The 24,687-nt window shown below is 40.4% G+C and overlaps 1 long non-coding RNA gene across 1 annotated transcript in view; it reads right to left on the bottom strand.

Annotated features, from left to right (window-relative positions):
• The window catches only part of LOC306758609, a 58,074-nt gene extending 41,167 nt beyond the window's left edge, over window positions 1–16,907 (bottom strand). The window contains exon 1 of the long non-coding RNA XR_013771382.1: window positions 16,814–16,907. This is a non-coding gene — a long non-coding RNA (uncharacterized lncRNA). The remainder of the gene's footprint in view (window positions 1–16,813) is intronic.
• Window positions 16,908–24,687: the final 7,780 nt, after the last annotated feature.

Raw genomic sequence — 24,687 nt, 5'->3', positions numbered from 1 at the left:
AAACATTTACAGATGATGCAGGAAATAGAAAACCATAAACATGCAAGATGCATAAAAAATGTTTGCTCTTCTGGCACGCTGACATTTGACGGGTTTGGTTTGTCCATCGTATATGTTCACCAGTTTACCTATTTAACTTCATTTTTTATAAGGCTTGTGAATCTTCAGCCGTCTTAATGTCGCATGCCTCCATGATAGGACAAAATACCTGCCATTAAATGCTGCGGAGCCATGTGCAATTTTAGCTTCGATGTTTTGTTTTAATTTAAGTGTGGGCACCCTGTATCCCATTTTAGAGACAGAAACACTAAAACATTTGTCAATGAGCAAACAAAGAAACCAGCTTTATAAACCTACAAATTAACCTTTATTCACTACTATTCATTTTTTTGCATATTAAATGTTATTTATATGTTTTTCTTAAAACATTTACAGAGCAAACTAGATTCTCTCGCAATATATAAACACAAACATGCAAGAACAAGCCCCTCAACATGCTTAACAGCTCATCTGTCTCAGGAAGTCCAACACAAAATTAGGGCCACTCTTTGCTCCTTGTTACCAAGGCAACCAGTCAGAAATATAGAGGCTCCTCTGCGCAGCGAGTTAGCAGCATGGCCATATTATTTACCTCTGGCTGCGGCTGTAATCTCTGTCACCTACCTGCTGTGTCGCAAACTATACCTCTGCAAAAGAACATCAAACCACCCGCAAGCAAAAGCAACCCTCACCCCCGCTCCAACACAAGCAGGCTCTGCATTGTGTTGTTGTGGATCTCCGGGAACAGCAGGGTGACTGTTACCATGGTAATGTCGATAGCTATCTTTTTTTTTTTTTTTCTTTTTGCCCCCATGCATGTCAACAGGTGAGCTCTGTAAAGTAAATTTGTCATGCTGTCACACACACACACACACACACACACACACACACACACACACACACACAGATGAGGAAATCTGCAGGAGCATTTGCAAATGCACTGAAAAGCAAACAAAAGGCCTCCATCTTGGCTGCAGCAGAATATTTACATAAACTCACGAGAAATCCACAGAAGAAAACGGGATATTAATGTATATGAAAGACCCAAATTAAGTCACGGATGCCAAGAGAATGCAGCAGAAATATGTGAATATTAATGGTTTGCACATCAGTGAGCACAACAAGGCTTCCATGCACAATTAGACAGCACCTGCACATCAACCATACACACACACATGAAAACTTGCAAATGTATACATACTAATCTTACATGCCGTTCTCTAAAACATTCAAAGACATCATCAAACTCAAAAAATTCATCAACCCGCCCCCCTCTGCTCGCCCCATCAGTCAAATCCATAATTGCCTGTCCATTACGCCAGAGTTCATTTGCATGGTTCCGGCTGAAGTGTTTACCAGATGTCTGTGGGTGTCGCTAACATGATTAGGCTGCCGTTCCGCTGATTTACTGGGTTGATCCTTTGGGTGCTTGTCCATCATCAGTTGGGTTCAGGAGAAGCTGAATAACTGCCGACTTGTACTGGAAAACCTGATGTTTGTGATAAAGACAGTCCGCTTGTCAGTGAGGAGTGCGACACCGTGTTGTCCCTGCAGAGCGTGAAACCCTCCAAACCGTCATCATGTCCTTGCAACAACATAATCATGATGAATCTCGGTATATTCATCATGGTTTGTGAGGTGAGGGAGATGTGGAGACTCGACAGTAAAAGCTCAGAAAAAGAGGAGCACTTCCTCTCTGAACTGTCCATTTCACTGCGAGCTAGAGGTAATGTTAAGTTTTAATAAAGTAACACCAAAAGATTGTCTTCCAGCCAGAGGAACAGCTTAAACACAGCTTTGTTTTGTTTACATAACGGTAGTTCCAGTCCCAGGTGAACGTGTCACAGCTACATTTCCAAAACACGGTGTCGCTCACAGCACAAGGCTCAAAATAGGGAAGACAGCAACATTATTCATTACTTGTTTTGTTTCGGGAAGCATTCAGGTGGGGGGATGCAAATCTCTAGGCATCATTATCTGTTATTTAAGTCCAACAATGTGTTTTTATTTTAGCAGTATTTTCTTCATATGAAAACTTAGCCCTGCATGTTAATGCCAAACCAACTGCAAACGATGGGACAAAAAGAAATACTAACCCTTATACTCCAGATGCTCTTGCTTTGTGGACTGAAGTGTTAAACCAGTTGTTCACAACCCATTTTTCCTCCAGGAACTCCTTCATGCAAGTCACTAATGAAGCAATGAGCGAGCTATAGCCCCACCCTTTGCCGAAACCATGCTTAGATTAATACTTTCATCAGTGAGATTCCCAGCATCAGTAATGTATTCTGGATGAATCCTGTCCTTTGATGAAGCCAAAGTAAATTAAACACCTATAACCTTTGTTTTAAAAGAAAAAAAACTAAAAGAGAGACAAATCAATCAATGTCTCATAATAGTCAAAGCCTTGGGGACGCCCTGTGCTCTTTGCAGGTTGGAGACTGCTCTGTTAAACCAGCAATATCATGGTGCACTTCAGTTTCATGTAGGGAAAAACATCAGGAAACTATCTTCCTAAAAGTCTGAATATCATTGATTTTTATTATTTTGACAGTGACACGTCCCAGATTTTGGAGATATGGGATCCTTGTTGGTTCCAGAATCTCATTCCTTCACGTCTGCGGATTGATTAGAAGTCAATCCGGAGGCAGTCACATCTGTGGCTGAAACACACACTCACCTGAAGCCACCTTAAATCTTAAAAACAAGCTTGAATATGAACAGGAGAATATTAAAGAGGATTCTGACAGGTTTGCCAGGCACGACACACACACGTAGTTATATTACTACGACTAATCCATCTTTCCAAATAATGTTTAATTAAAACCCGAAAGGGGAGAAACAATTGACCAAACACAAATTTTCTTACCGTTTCTGAAAACAACGTTTTATTTCTGCTCAAATTTTTTAAATGTTTGGTTATTTTTTGTTATGCTCTTTTTTCTTCATTTTTGGGTCTAAAGGCACTTTAGTGTGCACTCAGTGTGATAATATTCTGATCTTAATGAGCTGTCATGATTTAACCCCCATGCAGGCCTTGTCTCTTATCTCAGACCACACCTTCCCTCTCAAAGCACAATTACAAAAGCAAACAAAGAAAAAGATCAAATTCTGAACGTATTAAATGTTATGTGGGAAACAGGCTTGTCCATTCCAGTAATAAATGATCAACTGCGCAAGATTTTCATTTTGAAAACAAGAGGCGGTTCGTGCTGTCGTTTAGACAAGAGACGATTCCATTAGCGAGACGCTGATGGACGCCTGAACACCGAATAAGCTCAAACATGTTCCCAGTGATTTGTTGTGACATGTGCATATAAACACATTTGAAGACGACATGTAGGAACACACAAGCAGCTACTAAAGCATTCACACACACAGGCTTACACAGTATGAACTCTGCAATCCAAATCCCCACATCCGGAAGCTCATTTGCAGCCGACTTCCCGCTGTCACAACATTACGTGTAATGGACGTGTCAGGCTGCCAGGCAGCTTCCATCAACTTTCTCAACTCCATCTGAAAAAGTCGCAGGAACATTTCAACAGTAATCTTTGTGGGGAACACCATCCGCTATCCAAATACAATCTAAATAGCATGCTGGGTGTCACGGCTATCTGAAATAGCAATCACCAGATGTAAATGTCATCGGGCATTCAACTCAAGGGTGTTTTAATAGGAATGTTCTGATCCTGGGATTTAAATCCAATATAGGTGGCTAATCTGATTCCAGTGCGTACCGCACGAGAATGATGTGGAAGTGGCTTCAAATGCCACTGAAATGTCACAGATATTACAAAAAAATACACATTTCTTATGAGATATGACTGCCAGGTATGATTTGCTGATGTATTTTTGCTCCCAATTCAGACAATTTAATCAACTACAGCAAGTGTTTGCATATAGACAGACATAAAATCTGTATTAACATGCAGCACCAATATATTTATTGGCTTTAGCATCAAGAAAATGTTTTGGCAAAATCACGAGTCGATGATCTATGCTTTAAGTTTCCAAATACACAGCATGTAGAAACATCCTGGCAAAACACAATAAATTGGTGGATATGCCCTGAATTGAATTTATGCTACTGTGATGGTAAAATAATCTCTATATATACTCATTTTAAGACATCCAGTCACAGGAAAAGTTCATAGAATAACGATAATTTTGTTTTTAAATTGGCTGCAAAAGAATTTTCTAGTTGTGCAGGTTTTACAGCAGAGGTACTCAATTCGGTCCTACGTGGGGCGCAATCCAGCAGGTTTTCCATGTATCCTTGCTCCAATACTGCTGACTCAGATTAATGAGTCATTGCCAAGAAGCTGATCGGTTCATTGAGTTTGATTCCGGTGAGCTGAAGCAGGAATACATGGAAAAGCTTCTGGATTGCAGACCTAATTGAATAGCCCAGTTCTACAGGTTCAACTACCAAAACAGCCAATAAAACAGGGATCTAGAGCTCCAATTCTAGAGGGCCACAGTCCTGCAGGTTTTTAGATGTTTCCCTGTTGCAGCACATGGTCAGATCCAACAGCTTAGTGTCAAGTTTTGCACAGTTAGTCATTAATCTGAGCGTTGAAGCATGGAAACAGTGGCCCTAAAAGGCCATAACATCCCCGCTATAGAGGGGAATGTTAAGAAGTGTTCATCTTATTAGTCGTAGCATTTGAGACACTACAACACGACTGTTGCCAGACAAATCAGCAGGTTGCATTCATGTGCCATCTACTAGGATTAAAGATGAACTTTAACTACAAAATGTATAATTTGTATTCTACATTAAAATGTTTACTATGAAAAATGTTTGCTGGCAGATTAGGACAAGTTGCTGCGTGGATAAACAGTCAAACATGATGCCTTGCCTGTAAAGCAACGGTTGCGACTGATTCGGAATAAGATCGTATGTTGTCGGGTTTTGGTTATTTGCCAAGACGATTCAAAACGGCCACTTATCTGTGAAATTTGCTTTGAGCCAGAAGCACCAGGAACCCACACGACTCTCATCTAAACAGATGTCAGACAGCAGGAAAGCTTACTTCTGCATTGATGCTAAACATGATTACTTCTGATATTACACATTACGTCAGAAGTGCCAGATACAGAGAGGGATTAGTGGGATCAGAGCACGGATCAATTCAAGCATCAGACAATGTGATGAGTTCAAGCACTGCAACAACAGCAGTATATTTTAGAGCAACCTTTACTGTAGAAAGCCACATGAACATCTGGTTCTTCTGTTGTCTAAAGAACTTTTCAAAAGCGAGCTTTACAATGAAAAAGTCTGTGTTGTATTATCAAACATTTATTAAAGATTTCCCAAACAAAACTCAGCATTCAACATCGATTTGGAAATTTTACCTGATAGCTTGGCAGCTGCAAATTCCTTAAGATTCTTTCAGATGTAAAGGGGTTAAAGATGGACTAAAACCAGGCCTTCAAATCAGGTTTAAATACATTTTTAGATATGAAAAAAAAATTTTTTTGTCAAGTGACAAATGAGGCGAATAATTTGGTATTTGTTCTTGAGGTGTCCTCAGTACTTTTACCATCAACGCATCATCCATTGTCTGAGTGCTTCCTTTAGGTTTGCATAGCATTGATCATGTTCTACCTGAACGAAGTGCGGCTTAATCAGGGGCGAAGCTTAAAGTGAGTGCCGTTGAGACAAAAATAAAAAAATGGAGTTGGACAATACAATGAATGTGGCTGAAAGAAGGAGGTGGGAGCATTTAAATATTTAATGTTAAAAATTTACTGAGCTAAAGTTTAAAGTAAATCATTTAAAATGGGTTGAGAGCCAAAGTAACCCTGAGAAAAACCTAAAGAACAGGAGATGGTCATTGTTTATATTATTTGTTTCAACTTGTAATCTGACTTATTTTCCTGGGAAAAAAATAAAATAATGGAAATTATGAAATTTTAATCTACCTGGCACAACTGTAGATAAAATTAAATAAGAATTATAATAGTAATAATTAACAATATTGCAAATTAACAGCAACAAAAATAATCATAATAATAGTTAATTTAGAGTCTTGACTGAGACCTCCTTAGGTTGAGTCTTGTTAGGGTCATTTATTGTTCCATTTGCATGAAGAGAAACTAAAGATTTCTTCTCATATGTACAATAAAAGACATTTCCAGTCTTCTTACAGCTGAAATATCTTTTACTCCTCGTGATTCGGAGTGATAGCAACTATAATACGTTGCGCTTCTGACCCTGTGAGGTTGGTTTTGTTAAACAAGCAGCAGTAACTGCAGTCCCACTTGCAGAAAAACAAACACATACAGGTTAGGGATTGCAATTCTCCGTGGGTACAGAGGGAGACTTTGCAACCTCAAGGTCAGAACCTCTGAATGGGCTTTCGGTCATTGGCCTTGAGCCTGGTTCTTTCACTGCTCACAGTAGCATGCAGGGGTGTACACAGCCTCCATCCTGCACTCTGAGTGGTTTATTAGTAGGCTGAGCAGAACGATGGCTGGATTAGAATTCACTTCCAACAGCATGGAGCAAGTGGAGTCCAGGCAACATTTCATTCAACTCGCCCCCCCGTCAGTGGCAATGACCTGTATCGAGTCTCCAAATTAATAAAGCGTGACTCGGGTACACTGAGCCATAAATTACACTTGTTGTTGAAGATTATCGGCTCCTTTGAAATGCACTCCTGTGAAGGAGGTGGTTGGAGGGTAACTGGTGTGACCCGAGAGCTCAACCAAAAAAACATGTCCATCAAAAGTCTTTAAAAGTCTCAACTAATACATTCTCACAAATGCCAAGCAACTTTTCTTTTCTTGCCTGAAAGGTAAGCCGTTGACAAACGTGAGAGGAACATGAAGGGCAGGTGATGCATGACCAAAGTGTGGATGTTTCAATAGCCAGTGGAAAATTAAATTACACCCTGCATTAATGAAACAAAGAGCCTCTGAGATTTAATTATTTCCTTGCTGGAGTGATGCTCCCTTCAAAATATAATTATAGGTTTCATATAAATTATCAGCATAATAAAAAAGCATGAATATTAATAGCAGGAAAAGAAAGATTTGACAGTGATATAACATTTAGAGCAAAACAGAGGACTGAAGGAAAACGGCACATTTCAGGCCAGATATCTCAGTACTGTCTCACTTCTAGGCTCCGTTACAAAGTCAAAACAATTTGGACTCATCAGCTTCTCAAACTTTAAAGGATTCCTGTGTTATCAGGAGCGAAAAAATGTTCCATCCTTCACGAGAAGCAAGAAAGTCCTTCAGAGGCTGTAAGAACGAGAAAACCACAAGAAGCTTCGTCTGAAGCAGGGAGGAATCACTGTGGGCGGCGATGTCTGCTTTTATGTGCAGTGAACATGGTTATTTCATATTTAATGTGAAACTTCATCCGCGGCATGGCGGACTGTGCACGCGGCTGGTTGTGTGTGCGACATGTTGTAAAAACTTACTTTCTCACCACCTTGATCAGCTGTTTTATCAAAACAATTTCTTTTACCTGCAGCAGAAAAACACGTGGAAGCGGCATCTTTCCGCGTGTTAACCACGCCCACCTCAAATGTCCAGCCAATCACACAATACTTCCCAGAGCCCCATCAGAATAAACTTCTGCCAGTCAAGAACTGTCTTCAAACACATCCGTGAGAAAAAAATGACCTTATTGCCTCGAGAACAAGAAAAAAGTTCTGTCTTCTTCTGGATGATGGAACAAGCTTCAGTTGTTACTCGTAGAGCGGAGGCTCCAGAAGTTGGTCACCCTGACTCAAACTAATCACTCATTGTGCAGAACTTCTTTGGCTGTTTGATCCATTTAGGGAAGCCAGGTGTGTTGGAGCAGGAATACATGGAAAGACTGCAGGATTGTGGCCCTTAATGATCCGGAGTCTTTAAACCGTTATGACCTGGAGCAACATACAGTTCATGTCATTTTCTTCTCATGAAGCAACGTTTCTGAAACGGTGCCCTCCAGGGAGCTCTGAAAAGCAACAATAGACCTTTGATAGATTCAGCTACAAAAACAAATTTTCCATTTAGTTTTTATAAATATAAAAAAAATTATGCCACTCATTTGCCACCATTGTTTACGTTGCAAAGCATTCTGGGTAATGACATACAGCTGCTGCAGTCTCTGAACCCTATTTTCATACTGGCTCTATTTTCTGTTCAGCCTTTTCAGCAGGAACCGGAGAGCACTGACAGAACAATAAGGAAGAAATCATTTAAAATATACTTGAAGATGAGGACGATCAGATGGTGAAGAGGACGCAGTTGACCAAAATATCTGCTGTTTGTACAGAAGCTGCCAACTGTCTACAAATACCAACTCAGAACATTTGCAGCAAAGAGCTCCACTTTCTGTCAGCAGATGTTCACAGTAAACATCAGGATCAAATATACACTAATGTGGTGAATGTGGTATTATGAATTATATCATATACTAAACATGGGAAGAATCACACAAACAAGCTGATTATATCTTATTGTGCAGACAAATCAAATGCACAACAGTTTGTCAGACTAACTAACATGATGGACAGTCCTCTCCTTTTGCCAGGGACCTTCCTACATTGATATGATGTGTAGATATGAGGTAACAGACATCTGCTGCCTATTGTTCTGCTGCACCTGGTGTGCCGTCACCTGTTTGAGTTGCAGCGTTGCTTACAAATGGCAGAACTAAATGCAGCGCTGGGATATTAGGTTCCTCCAGGATCATGTCCAATGGTTCACCCTCAGAGACCCAGATAGGGGGGAGAGGGGTCAGTATCAATGTCAGCTTTTTTTATATAGTACATTTAAAAGCCAATGGCCAACCAAAGCGTTTTTCGGTAAAATCATCAATAAAAACATAAAAGCAAAACAAATACATAATCCTGAAGAGGTGACTCTGCTTAGCCAGGGTGAACAAGTGAGTCTGAAGATGCATTTTAAACATGAAGACTATTCACGGATCGTACATTAAAGGCCAATGCGTTCCACGATGTAGGGCCATACTTAACAGAAGGACATCCAGCATCAGTCCGATGTCTCTCCCCATGGTTTTCACTGACTAAGCTGAGGTGTGAAAGAATCTGCAGAATTAGAGTTTTTTTTCATTGAAACGCTGCCTGACATCTAAGTCGTTATTTATCCTGAATGCTACTTGGAGTCTGAGCCCTCTCCACTCAGTTATCATGTGTCTTGTCTTATCTCTTGTTTGTCCCTTTATTTTTCTTCTTCTCTTCCAAAAACTTCCTTTCCCATTTCTTCCATTAATCAGCCATATGCATTCAAAAGGCCAATGTGTTCATATCCAGTTGCTAGCATTCGATGCAGTGCATAAAGTCCAAATGGCAACTTCTGGTAGTTAAAAGTGAAGCCTGTGCAGAAGTGCCAATAATTGCAGTTCCACCCTCATCCTCTAGGGGCTCCAAACAGAGTCTCTTGCTAAAAAAAAAAAGAGCCAACTTTACATCAGAAATAAACATGTTTACAGCCTGGTATGAAAAAAACATTTTAGGTTTAATAGGTCAGGTTTACCATCATGATAACTGTGGGTGGAGTGAATTTTTTTTTTCAAACTCCCCTAATTTAATGTCAAAATTTGGCATGTTTAGGGGCGTGTTCTTTTGATTGACAGGTAACCGATATCCCACTGCAAGGAGGAGGATTGTGGAGCATCTGCGGTTTTTAGCCGGTTAGCAGTGTGACTTAGCTTTAGTTCGTTTATTTTCGTTAGCTGGTTAGTTCCAGGTTAGCTCTGGGTTAGTACTCTGCTGTTAGCCATTAGCTAGGCAGGTCGGAGATCGCTAGATGTCATTCATCCACCCCAATGCTCAGTCCCCCTCTCAGCTCCACCTCTTTGCCCATTTTTGTATTTTCCATGAGAGACACCATGTCTGACGCTGCCAAGATGTTGATGGTATACCGCCCAATGAGCTTCAATTCAGCTCTTGATAAACCTACGGGTGACGTAGGGTTTCTATGGTAAAGTGTGGTTTCTGTATTCAATTCAATTCAATTCAATTCAACTTTATTTATATAGCGTCAAATCACGGCAATGCCATCTCAAGACGCTTTACAGACAGAGTGGAAAATATAATGAAGGCCAATTCATAATAGCCTATATAAGGAAACCAACAGATTGAGTTGAGTCCAACTCAATCTCCCATCCTGAGCAAGCACACTGGCAACAGTGGGAAGGAAAAAACTCCCTTTTAACAGGAAGGAAACCTCCGGCAGAACCCGGCTCAGGACAGGCAGCCATCTGCCTCTGCTGTGTGGGGGGAAGAGGACAGAAAGACAACAGACAACAGGAACTGCTACTCCCGGCCAGGGAGACCTGCTGAGACAGGAGACATACATGTTAATGATGCAACACTGTTATGGGGGGGGGTAAAAGAAAGAGATAAAGAGAAAAAGAAAGAAGCTCAGTGTATCAGGAAATGTCCCTCAGCAGTCTAAACCTATAGCAGCATAACTAAGGGATGCTAACCATCCCTAGCTATAGGACTTATCAAAAAGATAAGTCTTCAGCCTAGTCTTAAAGGTGGGGAGGGTGTCTGCTTCCCTAACACTAACTGGGAGCTTATTCCATAAGAGAGGGGCCTGATAACCAAAGGCTCTGCCTCCTGCTCGGCTCTTTGAGACTCTAGGAACCACAAGTAAGCCTGCAGTCTGCGAACGAAGTACTCTGCTTGGTATATAAGGAACAATGAGGTCTTTGATATATAGTGGTGCCTGGTTGTGGAGGGCTTTATATGTAAGGAGAAGGATTTTAAATTCTATTCTAGATTCAACAGGCAGCCAATGAAGAGAGGCTAAAACTGGAGAAATATGATCTCTCATGCTGGTTCTGGTCAGGACTCTGGCTGCAGAATTCTGGATCAGCTGAAGGCTTTTCAGGGCATATTTAGGACAGCCCAGTAATAGATAGTTACAGTAATCTAGTCTCGAAGTAACAAAAGCGTGAACCAGTTTTTCTGCATCACTCTGAGACAGAATGTCCCTAATTTTGGCTATATTACGTAAATGAAAGAAGGCTGTTTTAGTAACCTGCTTAATATGTGGACCAAAGGACAGGTCAGGGTCAAATATTACTCCAAGGTTTCTCACTGTAGCACTGGAAGCTAAAGTAATGCCATCCAGGTTCATTACAAAACCGGAAAATTTAGCTCTGAGTTTTTCAGATCCAACGAGAATTATTTCAGTCTTATCTGAGTTTAAGAGGAGAAAATTTCTAGACATCCAAGTCTTTATGTCTATGAGACAATTTTGTAGCCTATTGGGCTGATTTGTTTCATCTGGTTTAAAGGATAAGTATAGTTGAGTATCATCTGCATAACAATGAAAGTTTATTCCATGCTGTCTAATAATTTTGCCTAAAGGGAGCATATATAGCGTGAAGAGTATTGGTCCAAGTACAGAACCTTGAGGAACTCCATGACTTACTGTAGTTTGGGAGGAGGACTTGTCATTTACATGAACGAACTGAAGTCTATCAGATAAATATGATTTAAACCAGCTTAACGCTGTACCTGTAATTCCAATCACCTGTTCTAGTCTTTGTAACAGAATGTTAATGATCGACTGTATCAAATGCAGCACTAAGATCAAGCAAGATAAGTACGGACACAAGTCCTTTATCTGAGGCCATAAGAAGGTCATTAGTAACTTTCACCAATGCTGTCTCAGTGCTATGATGAGCTCTAAATCCTGACTGAAACTCCTCGCATAAATTATTTCTGCTCAGGTGGGCATGTAGCTGAGCTGAAACTATTTTCTCCAGAATTTTGGACATAAACGGGAGGTTAGATATAGGTCTATAATTTGCTATCACCTCTGGATCCAGAGATTGCTTTTTAAGTAAAGGCTTGATTACAGCAGTTTTAAATGATTGTGGTACATATCCTGTCACTAAAGACATATTGATAAGACTTAGTAGTGATGTATTAATTAAAGGGAAAATGTCCTTAAAGAGGCTCGTTGGGAGAGGGTCTAAGATACAGGTGGATGGTTTAGATGAAGCTATTATTTTAGTTAATTCAGAGGGTTGGACAGGACAGAAACTATTTAGACACAAGTCAGATCCTGGTTCTAAGGATGCTTCGGAGACCACAACAGGCTCAACATTATAGGTAGAAGGAAGAGTATTGTGAATTTGATCTCTAATAGTGTCAATTTTATTCCTGAAAAAATACATGAAATCATCACAGCTAAGTGAGAAAGGAATACATGGCTCCACAGCGCTCCGGCTCCTAGTAAGCCTAGCTACAGTGCTGAAAAGAAACCGAGGGTTGTTTTTGTTTTCCTCTATCAATGATGAATAATAAGCTGTTCTTGCTGTACGTAAGGCTTTTTTGTATACGATTAAACTTTCTTTCCAGGTTAAGTGAGACTCCTCTAGTCCTGATGAACGCCATCTGTTTTCCAAACGCCTTGATGCCTGTTTTAGAGCTCGAAGCTGGGAATTAAACCAGGGAGCCTTCATAATCTTACCTAATTTCTTCTTCTTTAGGGGAGCAACATTATCCAAGGTTGTACGCATTGAAGCTGTTATAGTATCAGCATGTTGATCAATCTGAGCAGGAGTAAGGCTTAAAGGGGGACTTCCAGTCATGCTAACACATGGTAGATGTGAAAAAATTGATTCAATTGATTGTTTAAATTTTGTAATATTATTGTCTGATAAACATCTACTATAGTAGAATTTATTTTTGGTCAGTGAGTAATCAAATAAAGTGAATTCAAAGGTTAATAAGAAGTGATCGGACAAGACAGGGTTTTGAGGAAATACTTTGAGCTTATCAGTCTCAATACCATATGTTAGAACAAGATCAAGAGTATGGCCATGAGAGTGAGTGGCTCCATTGACATTTTGTGAAAACCCAATTGAGTTTAGAATAGAGCTAAAGGAAATGTTTAAACTATCATTTTCATCGTCAACATGAATATTAAAATCACCTAGTACAATGACCTTATCAGTAGTCAGCACTAACTCAGACAAGAGATCAGAGAATTCGGTCAGAAACTCGGAGTAAGGTCCAGGTGGGCGATACACTAATGCTAAAAGGAGCGGTTTCTCTGAATTCCATTTTGGATGAGATAAATTTAATGTCAGGAATTCAAAGGTTTTATAGTTAGTTTTGTGCTTAGGATTAATTAAAAATTCTGACTTAAAAATAGCTGCAACACCTCCTCCTCTGCCTGTAGTTCTAGGAATGTGAAAGTTTAAATAGTTAGCTGGCGTAGCTTCATTAATACTAACATAATCCTCTTGCTGCAACCAGGTTTCCGTAAGACAGAATAAATCAATGTGGTGATCACCTATCAAGTCATTGACTAATAAAGACTTATTTGGGAGGGATCTAATATTCAGTAGGCCACACTTTATGGTTTTATTTTCAGATTTTATTAGATCCATTGTTTTTATTTTTATGAGGTTTTCACGATTAACCCCAGAAGTGTTTTTGTGTTGTTTAATTCTTACTGCTGGGGAGTTGTATAAGGTCGGAATGGGGTTTTGGGTGGGCGGCGGCAGGTGGGAAGCTGCAGAAAAGTGTGTAGGACTACAATTCTGCCTCCTGGTCCCAACCCTGAGTTGTCAATTTAGCTGACTAATAAAAGAGTCCATATTGCTAGATAAGAGAGTGGCTCCATCCAACGTGGGATGGATGCCATCTCTCCTAATAAGACCAGGCTTTCCCCAGAAAGCGCTCCAATTATCTATAAAACCCACGTTGTTATCGGGACACCACCTAGACAACCAGCGGTTGAAGGATGACATGCGGCTAAACATGTCATCACTGATTAAATTTGGCAAGGGACCAGAGAAAACTACGGAGTCCGACATGCTCTTGGCAAAGTTACACACCGAAGCAACATTAATTTTAGTGACCTCCGATTGGCGTAACCGGGTGTCGTTACCGCCGACGTGAATTACAATCTTACGGTATTTACGTTTAGCCTTAGCCAGCAGTTTCAAATACGATTCGACGTCGCCCGCTCTGGCCCCAGGAATGCATTTGACTATGGTCCCCGGTGTCTCTAGAGCCACGTTTCTGACTATGGAACTACCTATAATCAGGGTTTCTGCCTCAGCGGGTGTGTCACAGAGCGGGGAAAATCTGTTAGAAACGTGAACAGGTCGGTGGTGGCCAGTGGGTTTTGGTTTGGGGCTACGCTTCCGCCTGACCGTCGTCCAGCCCGCCTCGGCTCCCGGCTGCGCGGGAACTGCTGAGGGACGGCTCGGGATGGCTGCCCTGGCTGGTAGCTCCGCACTGGCTAATGGGGGCTTGCTGACTAACTGCTTCCCTAACTGAGTGCGGAGCTGGGCTTCTAACTCACAGAGCCTCGCCTCCAAAGCTGCCAAGCTGCTACACTTAATACACCTACCGTTATCACTAAAGGAGGCGGAGGAGTAGCTAAACATCAGACGCACCGAGCAAGAAAAGGCAGGGGACCGGGGTGTGGGAAGAGAGCTAGCAGCCATGCTAAAACCGAGTGCTTGAGCTGTTTAAGTCAGTAAACAGAAAGCCAAAGATCCCAAAAATAAATGCAATATATAGAACAGTGGTTTGGGAAGATATTGTGCGCTAAAGTGAGTGGTTGGTTAACAATAAATAGAAGTTAGAAAGAAGTTAAAGGAGCCAACAGCTCGTAGCAATCCGCAGTGACACACGCTAGGGAAACAGGAAATGACACAATACGTTACCGCAACGTCAGCATGTCCAGATCCTCTGCACCGGGGGTGCCCAAGTCCAGTCCTCGAGATCTACCATCCTGCAACCTTTAGATGCAACCCCTGTCCATCACAGCTGAGTCAAATAGCTTAATTCCTCTTCTGCATGTCATTCAGCTCTGCAGAGGCCTGCTAAAGAGCCACTTATTTGATTCAGGTGTGTTGGAGAAGGATTGCACCTAAAAACAGCAGGATGGTAAATCTCGAGGACTGAACTTGGGCAACCCTGCTCTGCACGATGCTTGCCCATGACGACTCCTACAAGGTACATACTAAATATCATTGTGCCATCATAATAAACATTTTTTTTAAAAGGCAGGAGCGTTACACTGGGCTGCTTTCAGCACCAGAAAAACTGTTGACGCAGCACTTAGTTTAAAGCTCTGTTTATAGCTACCAGCCTGTTAGCTCCTTTAGCAGCTGTGGTTGACAAAATGACTCAAAGACATCAGACAGAGGAGCACTGAGACAACAAATATTGGTCCTTTGAAAGTGGAGTTCATTTACAGGCTTTTTCTCTATTCATCTCTTCTTTTTGTTTCACTTGGAAAGCTCTGAAAACTTGCATTGCTTTGTTACCTTTTGGCTGGATGCTTAAAGAAGTGCAGTACGGCATCATTTCTTTTTGAACTGTTCAACAGTAAAACAACATTTAGCCACAAACCAGTTCAATATACATCAGTTCCTTGTCTCACGTTCTGAAATGGCTTTACAACATCTTCCCAGAATGCTTTGAACAGACAAAATAATGGCAGCACCTCATGTTGAAAATGAAAACAAAAGATTTAGTTATTTTAAAAGGTTTTACATGACCAACAATGAATTTCAGTTGAATAAAAGAAAATATTCAGATCACCAAACAATATTTGTCATGGTTCCCTTTCAGTGAAAGGAAAAGTTTAAGTGGATAGCTTGACATATTACGGAAATGTCAGATTTACAGCATGTTCTGTATGCCTGATGGGATTACATTCTGGGGAATCCTCCTTATAAATCAAGGTGTATTATTATTTTTAATACAAATTAAAGATTTCAAAGCACGTCTGTGAGATTTTACCACATGTGCAGGCAAATGCCAGCATGATCTCTCTGGTAGGTTGGTTGTCTTTCTCTTGGATTTACAACTACAGTGGACGTAACCACATGATCTGTTTTGAAGACACTCTGAACATGTGCAAGCGTAATAAGTTGGGCCTCGTCAGTTGTTTACAAGCTCACAAATGTTCATTTTCCTGCTTTCAACTTCAAGAAAGACTGTTCCCTTTAATACCGTCTATCCCAAGCTTCCATTAAGTACCACTGTAGCACTGAATAAAAACCTCTGTGGCAACACTGTAATTTCAGAGATATGATGCCGAGTTTATGGAGAGGGAGGGGAACTCATTTTGTTCCTGGGTATCATGATTCCCCAGCATCAAAGGCAAAACAAAATTATGCTAAAAAGACAGCATCTTCAGAGACTACACATGTTTCAGAGGTTGAAAGAATCAGTTCAGGAATTATGCTGTTTGGTCATATATTTACTGAAGATGGAAGGCTGTATTATGTGTAATTTCCACACATATCTTGATGGGTCTTACTTGCAGAACCTGTTGGTGTTTCACTCAGCAGTTCAGGATTCTTGGCTTTATTTAGACAGCAATACTTAGCTACTGCCTGGTACTGCTCTAGGTAAGCATGTAGATATAAAAGGATCACATTTCAGTTATAACCACGATACTGCAAATAGCTTCATCCTGAGATTTCAAGTGCTAAACATGGAATGGAAATGTGCTCATAAACACTGGTAAAGGAGTTCATTATCAGCCGAGCATGTGTAGGTAAAATATCACCGGGTATGGGTGAGAACTGATTGATAAACACATTATTTTATATATCATTCCTAAAAGGCTGTCAACGTAGATTTTACTCATTTGTAAACATGAGTTTACAAACGAAAACCAATAACCAAAGCAAGCTACTGTGTTTTCACATGAACAACAACACACAACATTTAACATTTCACATGTAATCCCTTTACACACTACATAATCCAAGCCACCCTCACCGTGAAGCGACGTCACTCACCGACTGACTTGGACATCTGTTGGCTATCTGCACAGACAGACGGAGAGCGATGCTGACAGACACTTGATAGAGGAGTCCTTGACTTGACAGGAGGAGGCTCAAGCAGAGTGCAGTGTACAGGGTGAAGAGCCCAAAGCCTGCCAGGAAACTTGGCCTCACACCCGCAGCCCCTTAAGCCCCCCCCCCCCCCCGCCGAAGACACGAGCTGTTTCCTCTCCATGTGCGAGTTTTATGAGGGCAGGAGATGATATGAAAGCTTCTAAAGAAACAGTATGTGTGCCATGATGTTGACAGGCATCGTTCACTGTACCTCGGTGACATTCTCCCAGACACGTTACATAAGAATGTAAACATGTGATGCTCATTTCATGCTTTATCATTTTCATGCTTAAGCTTTTGCGAAATGCAAACAGATGAACAGATGCTGTAATCAGTAGCATGAGACAGCAGTTCGAGGTATTTGATATAATCCAGCGTCATGAAAACCTTCAAATTTGTAATTTTGGAAAAGTGGCTGAATAGGTTTTAGCTCTAAAAACCGCAGGATTACATTTTAATCTGAATCAGACACTTTTTGAACTGTAATTCTAATTTATTTTTATTTTTAACAGATTTTTTAACAAATCAGCTTAAGCACAAAATGAAAATGGACATATCAACTACAAATACACTGGCAAAATGCATTTCCCCATCAGCTCCAAAGCCTTGACATATCTAAACCTGCATGTTGTAACACTTTAGGTACAACCTGAAAACTACCTTTAATAATGATATTGACATATTTAGCAAAAATAGTAACTATCCCCCAAAATAGTCATTTAGTTGCATTTTCTTAAAGGGCCAAAGAAAGAGAATAGCTAGCTAGCAAGCTTGAGAGCTAGCTTTTCCATTTTTTCTATTTTTGAGTCTTCCAGGGTTAATGCAGTTTTTAAAAAGGAAAAGAAAAAAAATCATCCATTATACTAAGATGCACCGATCCACTTTTTTGGAGTTCCAATCAGATACTGATATCAGAATTTGGGTATCTGCCGTGACTGATATTTGCAGATACCAAATCCGTTTATGTGAACATTGTGACTATGGTTATTATTGCTGTTATAACTGTGTAAGATATCAGGAGGTTGTAATAAATGACCCATCCTTTCTGAAGTTACCTCACCAATACAAATATAACATTTCAGATCTAACAAATTCAACTACTTTTATTTTGATTTGGCACATTTTATCTAAATACAACTATAAATATGCGATTTTAAAACAAAGATCTCGCTTTTAGTGTAACAGAAAATGTCCTATTTTAACATTCAAGGCATTTATTTCTTTTAAAACATGTCCAAAGCACGTCATCAAACACATCTGGGCTGGCTTGACTAGTGTGGTATCGGGTATTCAATTCAACTTTATTTATATAGCATCAAATCACGGCAATGCCATCTCAAGACGCTTTACAGACAGGTTGTGGTATCGGAACACTTTTATTAATACCGAGTACAAGTACACGGTAGTGAGCTGATACCATTACTGATATCAGTATCGGTGCATGCCTACTTAGAAGAAAGTAATCCTTTTTGCAATTTGGCCTAATGATCAATCAGTTTCTATTGTGCCTTATTACGTATCTGATTTGTCTAAAAAGAAAACTCAAATGTAATTTATTCTTGACTCCATGTCCTAATCTTTCCCTCATCGTCTTCAACACACAATCGCATTTATAAACAAGAGTAAACACATCCTCAGCACACATATGGATGCCTTCAGGTGTGCTGGTAATGTGTAAGAATGTAAACACCCACACACAAATCACACCAGAGAAGGAAAAAACTAAAATCTAAAGACTGACAAGCTGGAAGAGAAAACAAGGCAAGGTAAATATCAAGCCTGACAACTGCAGAGACTGAAATCATGAAATCCTGAAAACATGTGAGAATGTTTACCTACTTTGCGAGTTTCCCTGAGAGATATTCATACAGAGTGGCATTATTATTATTCAGTTTTCAAAATTGTTTTAATGTTTAAATTCCCATCGACTTGAAGTATTTGGTGAATTGTTCAAAGAAAGACTAAAATTTATGGTTTATTTCAGTAGACTAGAATCACTTTGAAAGTCTTGTGTTTGCTGCAGATGAATAACACCAACAAGCTAATTTATTTAAGAAAGTCGCTGAAAAATTCAGCATTCATGCTGTGCAGACGGATATGCTATGTTTAATGTTTGATCCGAAGCTCTTGGAGGCTGTATGAAATTTAGCATTAGTGTGAACTAGTGCCCGATGTCTCCATGTTCTGTGCATACTGGATTACAAACATAAAACATGCAGGGGCATGCATTTCTGATATAGCCTGGGCAATAATCACAGACACTGCTTGCTTTCAGCATTAACAGCTTAACACAGTTTTAATGGAAAGCTATATTGGGATGTATATCGGGTTTATTTTGGGTTCATGTTCAGAGAGCAAACATTGTGGAAAAAATCCCACAAAAACAGATATTTATAATACAAACCAGACTAATAGATGCACAGACCATGCTTTCATGCTCTTTGCTTTCGCACTTTCAGTGAAATACAATAAAGGAAGTTATAATAAAGTGTGAATTATGAGTTTAATTTGATTTTATTTGTCAAAAATATAAAAGGAGCCAACTTCCTGGTGAAAAAAACCCAAACATTTATTACCCTTTAACAATGTCAAATCAACTAGGAGCGTTTCTCAAAGTCATGTTGTACTCAATTGTATGGATCCATGTACGTGTGTTCACACCCGATATTCCAGGAGACTTGCGTTGATTTATTCTGAAAATTCACACGTCTTTTGATGTGGTTTGTTTTCATACTCCACTGTACCCAAGTGAACCAAACTCCCCAATGATATCATGCGTTTACAACAACCAATCAAGAAAAACCAATCAGAAAATCTGGCTCATCTGGCTTCCACATCAACCAGACTATCCACAGAAGCAGACCAGGATTCATTTAAAGTGGTACAAATGGTGCCAGTGTGAATACATGCCAAAACAAACACATCGATAAGAGTCCTTCCATGATGTTTAATGGTAAAGTCTTAACTTTAGGGCTTATAGCACAACAACAGTTCTATCATTTACACCCTCAACACAAAATGGCCGAGAGGAGCCATGGCTGTGCAACTGAGGTGCTGTAAGCTGCTTACTCTGGGATTTATATAAACTATTTATACTTCTCATTTCTTTGATCCAATACTCTATAATGCTAACAACTTTATGGTGAAAACAAATCTGCTGAAAACAAACGTAAGTGTTTTCAAATGCACATTGTGCAGGAATCGATCCATCTTCTGTCAGACTGCCAAGCCCACCTCACACCCAGACGGATATATACCTCACATTTCAGGCAATGAAGAACAAAGTCTTCTCAAGGTTTGTGACATTTGAACTGTTCATCTTGGAGATTTGATGACTTGGAATCCTAGAAAAGGCAGCTGTCAAGGATCGTTCCTTGACTTTGAGATTTAGTTTGTGAAACACAAACTAAAGTCAACGACTGAAACTACAGCAACAGACACTGCCAGAAAGGGTCTAAAATGTGCCAACAGATGAGAAATCTGTTGAGCTTGAGCAGTAAGTCCACTTAAAGCGTTAAAATGCAAGTAAAAAAGCTTGAGGTGCTGTTGCAACAAAGCAATGTCCCCACTGAGGGACTAATAAAGGTTTTATTATTCTTATCTGTAAAAGAACCAGAACACTCCAGTCGCCTGACAGATGAGGAAGGTATAGTTACTCCCTCCATTTCCTCAAAACAAAACAAAAAATCATATGAAGAGGCAGCTTCATTGTGATTCTCAGTGGAACCTATTTCATATTAATATGATAGAGGGAGGAGCGTTTTGCTGGTTATAGACTGGGTGTGTCTCACATGATGACCAAACTGCTGTACCCGTTTGATAAATAGCCCCAGTGTCTCTTGCAGGAGAATGCATTTGAAAATGAGGCACAAACAGCTGGGGGGTGAATACTACAAAACCTTCAAGGTGAAGGATATTCATCATCCGACAGTGGTAATTCAAAAAATGTGACAGTTTTGCATCAAAAGAAAAATTCCCTATTCCTTCTAGCTCATGGGAAGACTGGAAAACATCCGAGTAATGACCAGACTTTTAGGAGAGCATTTGCAAATTGAGGAATTGCACACAGACTACAACACAGTACAGTAAAATTAACCATTGCAGGGGATCAAGTTCAATCGTAAACATATTTTTCCAAGACCAGAAAGGTGGTGATAAAGCATCACAGCATGTAGACTTTCCCCCCACTCAGTTGTGCTGGTTATATATAGCTGGACTGAAGGCTTCTCAGTATCACTCGTTGGAAATGTCTTCACTCTGCAGGTGTTCTTATCTGTGGTTAATATTAGCCATGCGCCATGTTGGATCCAGCCAACAGGAGGCCGATGGCGATACCTCAGAGGTCCCTCAGGACCGTCTGTCTTTGCAAGGTATGCGGCATTGGATAATGGCATTGTGCACTTCCGCTGGTTTGCATCTTTAAACGCAGCCGCAGGTTTTGTCAGCTCCTCTGACCTGGCAGTGGAAAAGTCTCTGCATTTTAATGCCGCTTTGCTTAGCGCGCATGCAGATGAGGAAACTGTTGACCCTCATTTGAATTAAAAAGGTATTAGTGCGAACAGGATGTCAGTAATTAGTGTCTTTTCTTCTTGACCAGCACTTGCAGAGTGAGGGGTGAAATCCGTCAAATAGTCACCTGACTGTCAAGAGGAACAAAACTGTGACCTTTACAAAACCCAAAGGACCTTTCACTGAATTTATTAACCCAAACACCAACCGAAGATCAGATACACTGCCGTCGTAAAAAGACTTGTAGTCAATAAGGGAGCACAAACTTACTCTGCTTCCCTCTCCTTGTTGTCATTCCCAGTTATGCTAATCCACAGAGCAAATCTCCATATGCCTGGACAAACCTAATTAACACCCATCACTTATTAGCACATCCAGCGCTGAGCTTATTCCACTAATTAGATGGCTTTTATAGAAGCAATGGCTCGACAATGTTCCATGGCCTTGAACACGTCACAGAACATTGTGGGGTCTTTGTCTTCAGCACCCCTCCTCCTCATCCTCTCTCATCTTTGGATCAGCCACATTTATGCAAATCGGTGCCAAGCTATTAATCACCAAGTCATTAGCTATGCATCAATTACTCAAGATGCCCACCACGCTCTTTGATTAGAGACTGAGCAAACTCTGGAAGACTGATTTTGTGAATATTCAACAATTATCTGTTTAACGCTCGCCGGTTCCGTCCATCTTATTTCGCCTTTCAATCTCCAAAAAAAAAACCAACCTCAAACCCATCTGGGGGAAACAGGAGCTCCTTGTATGAATTCAAGTGGATTAGCACAAATCCTTTAAAAAGATAACCACAGTCGGTTAATCACATTATTCAACTGCTCCATAATAGATTATTTCTGAGAAAACATTTTATATATAAGGTTATGTAATCTTTTTTAGTGTTCAACAAGCCCTTCAAAAAAATATCGGCCATAATTTACTGTAAATCTGTCTTACTGGCTTTACTCGACCAAAGCTTTGGTCTGTACAGTCTATAGCACTGCAGCTATGCACAGTAAAGTCTCAGTGAGCACAACGACTTTGAACTGCAGGTACTTGGCAACAAAGACATGGGCTGGCAGAGAAAGTCACGAACGCTTTGCTTCTGAAAAAACTGACAGCTGCCTTTGAGCAACTCTTGAGTAATACACTAATTAAAGCACTTCATGGCCCAGCTCTGAGCTATGCAGCGTTAATGAAGCAGCCTCAGATCCTCAGGCAGGTCTTCTCCGAATGCTCCCATACACCCCAGTCTCATGCTACACCGTGACACAACCATGAAATGAAAAATGACACACAAATGCATTTCGTCCGACATATTCATCACAACCTTCTTTCACATCTGCACCACATTTATGTATTTTGTTTTGAGCCTCATCATTAGAAAGTCATTAAGAGGAGATCTTTTAATGGATTTATGATATGGCATTATGAGAAGGAATGTTTTACCAACTTGTTTTTAAGTGTCAAACTGATTTCATGCAAACAAAAAGCACTGAAGGAGACTTGATTGAGACTTTATACAATACCAATAAAAAAGATTGGAAACTATGTTGTCTGGGAGGTGGACTGATACCTGTGTGTAAAACCAACATGGTCCTGGTCTAAAACATGAAAAACATACATTAGGAACACAATTTCATACAATACACATTAATAAATATATTGTGATACATCATTTAAGCACAAGTAAAGTGGACATCAAGCATTGATCTAGTTTTTGGCAAATGGATTTTTAAAAAAAAACTTTAAGTCAAGCTGCGCTGCGCTCAGTGACTCCAGGCAAGCAGCATAGACACAACAGCTGATTATATGTTTTGTTAGGTAGAATTTACACTGACAACCCTCCGGTGTCCTCCTTCCCCTAGCTCTCAGCTCTGTCCAAGATCCTCAGCACACTACTACAGGTAAACGCAGGTGATTGGTGACTGGACGCAGCTGTCCCTGGGCTGCCCTTCTGCACACTGCTCACTGAACCACCGCTTCAGCCCTCCCTTCTGCAGCTGAGACCACGTACACAACCACAATGGCGTTTGGTTGAATCTAGCCTTTGTCCTCTGATGACATTTCAGTTTGCAAGGTGAACCACTATTTTTCGGTACCCTTGAGAACCGGCAGCATGTCCATGTCTGTTAGGTGTAAAAGAACTAATTGAGGATCCGCACCTCAATTTCTGAAACCATGTTCCTTAGCTTATGAAGATGGAGTGTCTTCTTGAGACAGGAAGGACATCTGATCCCAAGTGGAGGGACTTACCAATGTATCTCATGATCTTTGATCTTGTGGGAAGAATGGACCTGAAAATAAACAGGTGGACTGGTGCAGAATTAGCAATGATGCAAGTTCTGCACTGGTCTGTTGTGGTAAAGAAGAAGCTGAGCCAAAAGGTAAAGCTCTGAATTTATAGGTTGATATTTGTGGCTACATCACCGGGTCACAAGCTGTTTGTTGTGACTGAAAGAACAAAAGAGACAGCAAATACAGGTGACCAATAGTGCTCAAGGAAGACCAGTATGCTAGAGGGACTGGACAAACAAATGGACAGACTGTCCGTCTCCTGCATCAGTTATCAGTGTAGAGGCATTGCTATCAATCCCTCAATGCAAAAAACAGAGCTATACCACTGGAGAACATGGGGGCAGTGTTGCATAGCTGACACGCAACCAGTTAAAGGAGCAAACCAGAAAAGAAGAGACATGGGATAAGACGACACAGAAACGGTCAAAAGATGATACAAAAATTGAGAACAACAAAAACATCTTTGTGGTTTTACCTTGTGGTGTTTTTGGATGGTTGTAAATGACCTTACAGCTGTGAATAACTGGGAACAACTGCTGTTAAAACACAGAAGTGAACTGAGCTCTGCACTGACCACTAGTGGATGAACTGACTACACGACTATGGCATCATGAAAGAGGCGAAGTATGAATGCAGTGACGTATTACAAGATTCCAAAGGGAAATCCTATTTAACATACACAAAGAAGCATAAATGGGCCTTTAAGCTGCTGCTCCCACGACTTGACCTCAGATAAGTGTTAGAAAGTAGATGAAAGGGCTCCATTAATCTGCATCACATTTACACATTTTGCAAGACGCCTGACATTTCAGTAATCCTGATAAAGAAATTTTCCTAACTGGGTTTGGCATTAAGAATGAGTCTATTTTACAGCATCCTATAATGTTTTCCTTAACCTGGCAATGTTTAAGTGCCAAACCTAACCAAACAGAAATCATAAATACCTTTTAGAACAACATGCAGAGGTTGAACAG

The sequence above is a fragment of the Telmatherina bonti genome (genome assembly GCF_933228915.1).
Source record: "Telmatherina bonti genome assembly, chromosome: 7".
Classification (NCBI taxonomy): domain Eukaryota; kingdom Metazoa; phylum Chordata; class Actinopteri; order Atheriniformes; family Telmatherinidae; genus Telmatherina; species Telmatherina bonti.
This window is presented reverse-complemented; position numbering and strand designations above follow the sequence as displayed.